Below are 10,293 nucleotides of genomic sequence, written 5' to 3' on the forward strand. Positions count from 1 at the left end.
TGAAATAATAATTAAAGTCTCAAAACTGAGCAACTATATAAAATAAACTCTGCAACTCAGCATATACAACTCCCAAGACCCGGCGAATACAAGTCACAAGCTCTAATTAGTAGTACTAAATAATCCTATACATCAATATCTATAAAAGGATAATGAAATAAAAAAATTTAGGTAGAGGGGGACTCTGAGGCCAGCGAACGCCAACAGGTACACCTTGAAGTCTCCGCAGTTGAGCTTTCGCTAATACCTGGGCTGATAGGAGGTACCTGGATCTACACAAAAAGATGTGCGGAAGCGTAGCATGAGTACACCACAATGGTACCCAGTAAGTGCCAAGCCTAATCTCGGTAGAGTAGTGACGAGGTCAAGTCAAGGCCCTACTGGAATAAGTAAGAAAAACTGTACAAGTGTATGGCAGTGTAATAATAATAGCAACAAAATTGAAACAACAAATAACATATCAAGGTTAGCTACACGAAACTAAAGCAAAAAATGCAACACGGAGAAAACAAGGAATGATATGCTAAGGAACAAATCAACCAAAGACAAGTGAAGCGATAGAGAAATACCAACAAGAGTCACTACCGAGGTACCGCCTCGTAGTCTCAAATCACAAGAATAATTTATAATCTTTCCTTATATCACCTCGGGAGCCTTGCATTTAGTTTTTAAAAATCATTTTCCCGAAATAGAATCTCGCGTTTTAGCCACCCTATCACACCGCATCATTTCTAGTAGTTCCCATACTATCCACGCGTATCAAGCCCACCTTATCTCACTGCATATATTTAAATCCCAAAATATTATACCACTGCATGCGTATCAATATCACAATGTAACACAAATCGCACCTCAAGTGCCCAATATCACAACTTGCCAAAGAAATAAAAAATAACAGTGGTCACACAATAAAGATCCCATGGAACAGCCACAATGTACACAAGAGTCTCAACAATAACTACCAGAAGTGAATAACTCAACAAAATAGTATTTCACAACTTGACACTTTGCCTCAATGTGAATCACGACCTTTATAACTCAATATTGGTTTTGTCAACAAGCTATTCCAAGAATAACAACCTCAAGTAAAGAATTCATAGTTAAATAATAAGGAATAGAGGAAACAACAGCACTTCAACTAAACATGTAGGGCAATTAACAAATAAGAGATAAGACAAGTAGAGCATGTAAAGATAGACTAAAAATGATGACTTTAACATGTTAAAGTAACTAAATTACGGCATGAAAGGAATCTACATAGCTAAAATAGGCAAATTTCAACATTTAGCCCGTGCACACACTTGTCACCTAGCGTACACAGCTTTCACACTTACCTAAGGGGTAATTCCTCCATGCAAAAGTTAGGCAACACACTTACCTCGAAACACGCTAACTCAATCCACTAGTGAGCCTTTCTCTCGATTATCCAACTCTGTACGGCTCAAATCTAGCCAAAACAACTTCATACGATAAATATAAACTATAGGAAACTATTTCAAACAATAAAATTACGATCTTTGCAAAAAAATAAAAAATCAACTCAAAAAGTCAACTCGAGCCCAAGTCTCGGAACCCGACAAAAATTACAAAATCTGAACACCCATTTGATAATGAGTCTAATCATACAAGAATTACTCAAATCCGACCTCAAATCGCCTTTCAAATCCCTAAATTTTAGGCTAAGAAGTTTTCACAATTTTTCCTCAAATTTCCAACTCAAATCACTAATTAAATTATGAAATTAACAATAGATTCGTGTAATTTAACCAAAACCGAGTTAGGATTTCTTACCCCCAATGTTTTTTCTTGAAAAACTCCCGAAATATTGCCACAAATCGAGCTCTACAGGTCCAAAAATGGATTATGAAATCAAACCCTCGAAATAGGCCTTTTTTGCCCAGCGATTTCGCTTTTGAGGGCCTTTAGTCGCATCTGTGACGTCGCACCTACGGAAAATCCATCGCATGTGCGGTTCCGACTTAACTCCAGGGGTTTTGCTTGTGCAGACAAATGGCTCGCACCTGCGAGTCTACATCTGCGGAGAAGTTACTTCATCTGCGGTCCTGCCCAAAGGCCCTTCACAAATTCCGCTTTTGCGGAGGCGCACCTGCGCCCAGGTGTTCGCACCTGTGAGCCCAGCCCTAGGCTCTCCTTTTTGCTTCTGCGCTTCACCTTCCGCACCTACGGTCAATCCCTCCGCAAGTGCGATGACACCAGCAGGCCTGGGACTTAAGCAATGAGGCTAAGTCCAAAATTGATCTGGATTCAATCTAAATCATACCCGGGGCCCCCGGGACCCCGTCTGAATATACCAACAAGTTCAAAAATACATAATGGACATACTTAAGGAAAAAAATCATATAAAACAACATCGATTGACTTCAAACATTACACACAAGTCATAAATGACATGACGGACCTATTCCAACTTACGGAATTGGGATCCGACCCCGATATCAAAAAATCAACTCCCGATCAAACTTTTCAATCTTTCAAACCTTAAATTTTCTAACTTTCACCAATTCACGCTGAATTGACCTAAGGACCTCCAAATCGATATCTAGACACGCTCCTAGGTCCAAAATCACCATACGGAGCTATTGGAACCTTCAAAACTCCATTCCGGAATCGTCTACATAAAATTTAAATTACGGTCAACTCTTTCAACTTAAAGCTCCAACCTAGGGACTATATGTCCCATTCTACTCCAAAACTCGCCCGAAACCAAAACCAAACACCCCCGGCAAAACACATAACCATATTACAAGATAGAGGAGGCAATAATTAGGGCATCGGGGCTAAAATACTCAAAACTACCGGCCGGATTGTTATATCATCCCCCTCTTAAAACAAACATTCATCCTCGAACGAGTATAGAGACATACCTGAAGTGGTGAAAAAATGAGGGTAACGGCTATGCATATCATGCTCGGTCTCCCAAGTCGCCTCCTTAACTGGTTGACCCCTCCACTGAACCTTTACTGAAGCAGTGTTCTTCGACCTCAACTTTCAGACCTGCTTGTCCAAAATGGCCATCGGCTGCTCAATATAAGACAAATCCTTGTCCAACTAGACTGAGCTGAAATTCAACACATGATACGGATCGCTGTGATACGTCTGGAGCATATAAACATAGAATACTTGATGAACTGCAGCTAGACTAGGTGGTTGTGCAAGCCTGTAGGCCACATCTCCAATTCTCTCAAGAATCTCAAATGGTCCGATATACCTAGGGCTCAACTTGCCCTTCTTTCCGAACCTCATAACACCCTTGATGGGCGAAATCCGGAGCAAGACCCGCTCCCCAACCATGAATGCAACATCGCAAACCTCCCGATCCGCATAACTTTTATGTGTAGATTGGGCTGTGCGAAGCCGATCTTGAATCAATTTAACCTTTTCCAAAGCATCCTAAACCAAGTCTGTACCCAATAGCCTAGCCTCACCCAGCTCAAACCAACCCACCGGAGACCGACACTGTCTCCCATACAAGGCCTCATGTGGAGCCATCTAAATTCTAGACTGGTAGCTGTTGTTGTAGGAAACTCCACAAGCGGAAAGAAATGGTCCCAAGAACCCCAAATTCCATCACACAGGCACGAAGCATATCCTCCAATATCTGAATAGTGCGCTCGGACTGTCCGTCCGTCTCAGGGTGAAATGTTATACTCAACTCAACCCATGTTCCCAACTTACACTAACGACCCTCCAGAACCGCGATGTAAACTGCATACCCCGATCAGAGATGATGGATACCCGCACGCCGTGAAGTCTGACTATCTCGCGAATATAGATCTGAGCCAGCTGCTCTAAAGAATAAGTAGTCACCACTGGAATGAAATGAGCTAACTTGGTCAACCTATCCACAATCACCCATATTGCATCGAACTTCCTCTGAGTCCGTGGGTTCCCAACAACAAAATCCATAGTAACCCGCTCCCATTTCCACTCTGGAATCTCTAGCCACTGAAGCAATCTACCTGGCCGCTGATACTCATACTTCACATGCTGACAATTTAGGCACCAAGCTACATACTCCACTATGTCTTTCTTCATCCTCATCCACCAATAGTGCTACCTCAAGTCCTGATACATCTAAGCGTCACCCGGATGAATGGAGTAACACGAACTGTGGGCCTCTTAAAAAGTCAACTCATGCAAACCATCTATATTGGGCACACATAGCTTGCCCTACATTCGTAACACACTGTCATCCACAATAATGACCTCCTTGGCATCGCCGTGCTGAACCGTAACACACTGTCATCCACTACAAGAAAAAAAAGCCTTTAACGAAAGAAAATTCGGTCGTTAAAAGTCCTAAACCGGTCGCTATTAGTCAAAAGCAACCGGAAAAAAACTGGTCGTCACCGGTCGTTAAAAGTCCGACGTTAAAAGTTCACGACCAGATCTCAAACCGGTCGTTAAAGATCCTTTAGCGATAACAAAAACTCCCGTCGTCATAGCTTATTTTTAGCGACTGAATTTTTCCTTCGTTAATTATTTTTCTGATCGTTAAAAACCTATAATGATGACAACAAATCCAACTAATGTTAGTGCTTTTAGTAACAGGCTTTTACATTCGTTAATTTTCTATTAACTATTACTATAATGATATATTAAAAACCTATATACACACAGTTGCTCCAGAAACATAAGAAATAATCAATATTCCTATAAATTTCACAGTTAATTACAAGGAACAAAAGCAAAACACTACCAAAAATATACCTATCCAAAATGGACAATAAACTTGTCAACTCCTAACAAAACAGAAAATAGATTGTAGCATTACAAATGAAATATCTGTTAAATAACTCCTAACAAAAGAGAAAATAGGCTCCTCTTCTGGTTTAACTTGTTCTTTAGCATTTTCAGTTGCTACTTACTCTGCACTTTTTTCAAGGACAGGTTCTTCAGACTTCAGTTTTTTTATCTGTTAAAATAATAAATTCTTATCAGTCTAATAAAAAATACTCCTATAAGCTTCTACTTTTTCTTCCTTTTTACTTTCCCACAAAATAAAGATTGACCACAAAGAAAGCAAGCACAATTTTATAGGAATCATCTATATATTCGAAAAGAGAACTAAATTGACTGAAACTTCCCACAGAAAGCAATTACAATTTATCAGACAAGAGTATTTCAGGAACAATGAATATTGAACCAGAAGAAAGATCGAAATGAAGACTAACCATAACTAGCTAATATTTTAATGGATACCATAACTAGTACATAAAAAGAGTCGAGCATTTCCCAGTCAAATTTTAAACTTTCAGGTATTCTTTTATATTTAAACTGAATGTAAAAAGTTCTATTTGATCTACATATTCGAAAATGACCATAAACAGTGGAAGGCATTAATCCCTCTCTCCGGATTAATGTGTATTGGAAGCAAACCATCATCTGGAAAAGTTCTATTAAGTTCTAAGATAACAATCTCCACCTGAAATAGGAACATATGCCATTCGGTCACTAGAACATTGATTTCAAGTAAGTGTAACTTAATCAATTGTCTGCCATGCCAAAATTTAAAACTGTAGTTTTATTTACTAGTAGCTATCAAGAAGTTATAGTTTTTGAGAAATTCTATTGTCACATACCTTCTGTTGATACTTTGGGTCTCCTGTCCTTTGCGAAAGAGCAATAAATTCAATCTGCTCAGAGGCAGAATCTGCCAAGATACTATTACCCTGAGAGCAGGGTAATAGTATAAACACTATACCTTCCTCTAAGTAGTGCAATGGTCATTCAATGATAAAAGCAGAATAAAATATATTTAAAAAATAAATTTAAGATTGTCCTTTCTCACTGGTCATTAGTCTCCTCAGATAATGAAGTACCACAATCAGCAGCTTCAAAAAACCCTTTTATCAACCTCAAAATATATTTTCCAACACCTCTAGAATTAGAAGAAAGTCGAAAAATAATCCCAATTAAAAGGAATTAACAAAAAATTATTTGCAACATGCTCATGACGACTAAAGTTTTTTCGATTTGATGATCCCTACAACTATTCTTTTTGTTGCTAACTATGTTTGATTTGCTCACTGTACTTTCTTATAAGAAGACATCCACTGAAAAATAGACTAACCATGATTACTAGAGTCTTAAAATGAATGTAAAGCTTGCATTGCAGTTGCATCTTATTATTTGGCTATTACTTGTTGTGCTCTTACCTTATTTAGCTTTCGTAGAAACTTTTCAAGGTGTTAGTTTTCTAGCTCAAAAATTATTACTTATTGAAATTGGCTAACTGTGGTAGTATTTCAAATGCTATAGTATTTGACTATTTCTAAGAAGGTGGATCTTAGGATCTTTCACTGTTATATTCCATTGTTATTTCCCTTTTCAGTGCTCATGTTACTCTACTTTTCTGGTATCTATCATTTTTTTATGTTGCCTCTACAAGGCAATTATGCTGCTATATGGTACAATATTTTGTAGTTAATCAAATTTTTTAAAAGATATTATATTTCTTAATTCAAATATGTATTACTGAAAATTAAAACACGTATTGCAAAATCTATTGACTGAAAAAAGTTCTTGGAGTTTATTTAGCAGTGGGGATGAAAGATGCTAATTCTAAGGCTCCAATATTCATTCAGGAAATTAGTCGAACAGCTGGTGAGCAATTCCATAGACAATTATAAAAGTACAATCTCCAATAGATCCCAAAACAATTAGGGCTAAGTTATCACAACAATCCTTCACCAATTTAATATAACCATGACAGATGAATCTTCACAAATTAAACATCAGAAGAAAGGCAAGAAGAACAGAGACGAAGTTCGAAATTGAACCAAGAACGCACCTGAAGCTCTCTTAGAATATCTCTACGTTTCTTAACTTGTGGCGACAGAATCTTGAGCTTATTCCTATGTTGCCCAGTAAAATTTTGAAGCTTATTTTAAAGATTCTACACATAAGAAATAAAGAGAAAGCATGAGAGAATATCAAATTACAAAAAACTGAAAGTAGAAAAAGTATGTCACCAAGCACTACAATGTATCCACAAATTTCAAACAAATATACGCCTTAGAGAATGAGAATTTTGAGTCTGCGAGATGAAGTTTTGGCAGTTTCTATTGCTAAGTAGTTCTGTTTGAGTCGAGGCTTTTTTTTCTTTATTATTTATTTATTTAGAGGGGTGGGCAGGAAAATATTAAGGGAAACATGCATTCTTTTTGGGTTTAATTTTGTTTTAGTATTAACGAAGGTATATTATACTATTTAGCGACCGAATATTATTCTCCTGTTATTGCTGAAGTAAAAATAGTGATTTAATGACAGAAAAACATTTTGGTAGCCAAAAGTATATTTATAACGACCGGACTCATGTCCCTTCGTTAAGAAATGGTTGTTAAAAGTCAATATTCTTGTAGTGATCCCCAAAACTCGACTCGGCTCCGAAACATCCAATCTAACAAACTGGTTGGCCAAGGCCTGAACATCCAATGCTAATGGCCTGTCTACTAGCGGTAGATATGCTAAACTGCCTAAGCTCTCCTCCGTACGACTCAAGGCATTGACCACCATATTGGCCTTCCAGGGATGATACAGAATGGTAATATCATAGTCCTTAAGCAACACTAACCATCTCCGCTATCGCAAGTTAAGATCCTTCTATTTGAACAAATGTTGTAGACTCCGGTGGTCGGTATAGACCTCACAAGGGATACCGTACAAATAGTGCCGCCAAATCTTCAAGGCATGAACAATAGCTGCTAACTCAAGGTCGTGGATAGGATAGTTATTCTCATGTACCTTCAACTGTCTAGAAGCGTAGGCAATCACCCTACCGTCTTGCATCAACACCGCACCGAGGACAACACGTGACACATCGCAATACACAGTGTAAGACCCTGAGCCCGTAGGCAATACCAACAAGTAGTCTTGAGATTTTGAAAGCTCTCCTCACACTCCTCGGTCCACCTGAAAGGAGCACCCTTCTATAGGTGCAGCAATAGATGAGAAACCCTCTATGAATTAACGGTAATACCCTACCAAACCAAGAAAACTCCGGATCTCAGTAGCTGAACACGGTCTGGGTCAAGTTTTCACTACTTCAATCTTTTTCGGATCTACCTTGATCCCCTCACTCGACACTACATGACCCAAAAATGCCACTGAATCCAACCAGAATTCGCACTTTGAATATTTTGCATACAACTTCTTTTCTCTCTAGGTCTGGAGCACGGTCCTCAGGTGCTGCTCATGGTCCTCCCAGCTCTGGGAGTACACCAAGATGTCATCTATAAACATAATGACGAATGAGTCAAGATAGGGCTGGAATACATTGTTCATCAAGTGCATGAATGTTGCTGGGGCATTGGTCAGCCCAAATGACATCACAAGGAACTCTTAATGACCATACCGAGTCCTGAAGACAGTCTTCGGAATATCCGGCTCCCGAATCTTCAGTTGATGATAGCCTGACAGCCAATCAATCTTTAAGAACACTCTGGCACCCTGTAACTAATCAAATAGGTCATCAATATGTGGCAATGGATACATGTTCTTCACTGTAACCTTGTTCAACTGTCGGTAATCAATACACATGCGCATAGAACCATCCTTCTTATTTACAAACAAGACCGAAGCACCCCAAGGTGACACACTAGGCCAAATGAAGCCCTTCTCAAGCAACTCTTGCAACTGCTCCTTTAACTCCTTCAACTCTGCTGGGGCCATACGATATGGTGGAATAGAAATGGGCTGAGTTCCCGGTAAAAAATCAATACCAAAATCGATATCCCTGTCGGGCGGTATGCCCGGAAGATCCGCCAGATATACATATGGATAATCTCTATCTACCAGAACTGACTCAACGGTAGGAGAATCAACACTGACATCTCTCACGAAGGCTAGATATGCCTCACACCCTTTCTCAACCATCCAATGTGCCTTAAGAAAGACACCACCCTGCTAGGAACATAATCCAAGCTACCCCTCCACACCAACTGCGGCAAACCTGGCATAGCCAATGTCACCGTCTTGGCATGATAATCAAGAATAGCATGATAGGGCAACAACCAGTCCATGCCCAAAATAACATCAAAATCTACCATACTGAGCAACAATAGGTCAGCTCTTATCTCAAAACCACTAAGAACAACTAAACACGACTGATACACATAGTCAGTAATAATAGAATCTCCCACTGGCGTGGACACATAGATAGGAGAACTCGAGGAATCACGGGATGTACCCAAATATGGAGCAAAGTAAGATGATACATAGGAATAAGTAGAGCCTAGATCAAATAAGACTGATACATCTCTACGACAAATCGAAACAATACCTGTGATAAATGAGTCGGATGCAACCACCTCCATCCTAGTAGGAAGAGCATAACATCTGGCCTAGCCTCCCCCTCTAGGGCATGGCCGCGTTCGCGAAGGGTAAACCCCCTGTTACTTTGCGTTCGCGATCATGACCTCGCATTCGCGTAGACGAAATCCCTCCCCAGCCCCATTTGCCCTTCGCGATCGTGAAGCACAAAACACCAGACACTAGTAGACAGCTAAAACTAGAAATTTTCTAAGTTCAAAATAGTATGTAGCCTATCCCAAACTCACCCGAGCCCCTCGGGCTCCAAATCAAATATGCACACAAGTGTAATAACATCATACGAACTCTCTCACATGATCAAAACACCAAACTAATAGCTAGAGCTTTGAATCAGATGTCAAAATACATGAAATGTCAAAGAAAACTCAAGAACTTCTAAAATCACAACCAAGCATTCGAATCCTATCAAACCAATTCCGTTTTGCACCAAATTTTATAGACAGGTTTCAATTAGCAAAATGGACATATACCAAGTCCCGGAACCAAAATCCGAACCCGGTAGCCATAAAGTCAACCTACGGCCAAACCGGAAAAAAATCTTTAAACCTTCAAATTACTAGTTTTCGACAAAACAAGTTAAATCAAGTTAGGTAGTACCGAATTGAATTTCAGGCATATGCCCAAGTACAAAATTACGATACGGACCCACTGGGATCATCAAACTACCAATTCGGAATTGTTTACACAAAATGTTGACCGTAGTCAACTCAAATTATTTTTAAATCCAAAAATCATATTTTCTTCAAAGTTTTACATAAAATCTTTCTGGAAAAAGATATGGATTGTGCATGTAAATCGAGAAACACTAAATAAAGCTAATAGATGTCTCAGAACACTCAAATAAGGGCTAGTACTCAAAATGATCTATCGGGTCATCATATTCTCTACCTCTAAAAGTAACGTTCGTCCTCGAGCGGACATGGATAGGTACCTGGGCTA

At 39.2% G+C, this 10,293-nt stretch overlaps 1 long non-coding RNA gene across 2 annotated transcripts; it reads right to left on the reverse strand.

Annotated features, from left to right (window-relative positions):
• Positions 1-5,415: 5,415 nt before the first annotated feature.
• On the reverse strand, positions 5,416-7,175 carry LOC104114956 (uncharacterized). Of its 2 annotated transcripts, XR_690506.4 has the most exons (3): positions 6,815-7,157; positions 5,604-5,693; positions 5,416-5,446 (listed from the first exon to the last, which is right to left on the reverse strand). It is a non-coding gene; the product is annotated as an uncharacterized lncRNA (long non-coding RNA). The 2 variants fall into 2 exon arrangements; XR_011409833.1 differs by having other exon boundaries at positions 5,604-7,175.
• Positions 7,176-10,293: the final 3,118 nt, after the last annotated feature.

The sequence above is a fragment of the Nicotiana tomentosiformis genome, chromosome 7 (assembly GCF_000390325.3).
Source record: "Nicotiana tomentosiformis chromosome 7, ASM39032v3, whole genome shotgun sequence".
Taxonomy (NCBI): Eukaryota; Viridiplantae; Streptophyta; class Magnoliopsida; order Solanales; family Solanaceae; genus Nicotiana; species Nicotiana tomentosiformis.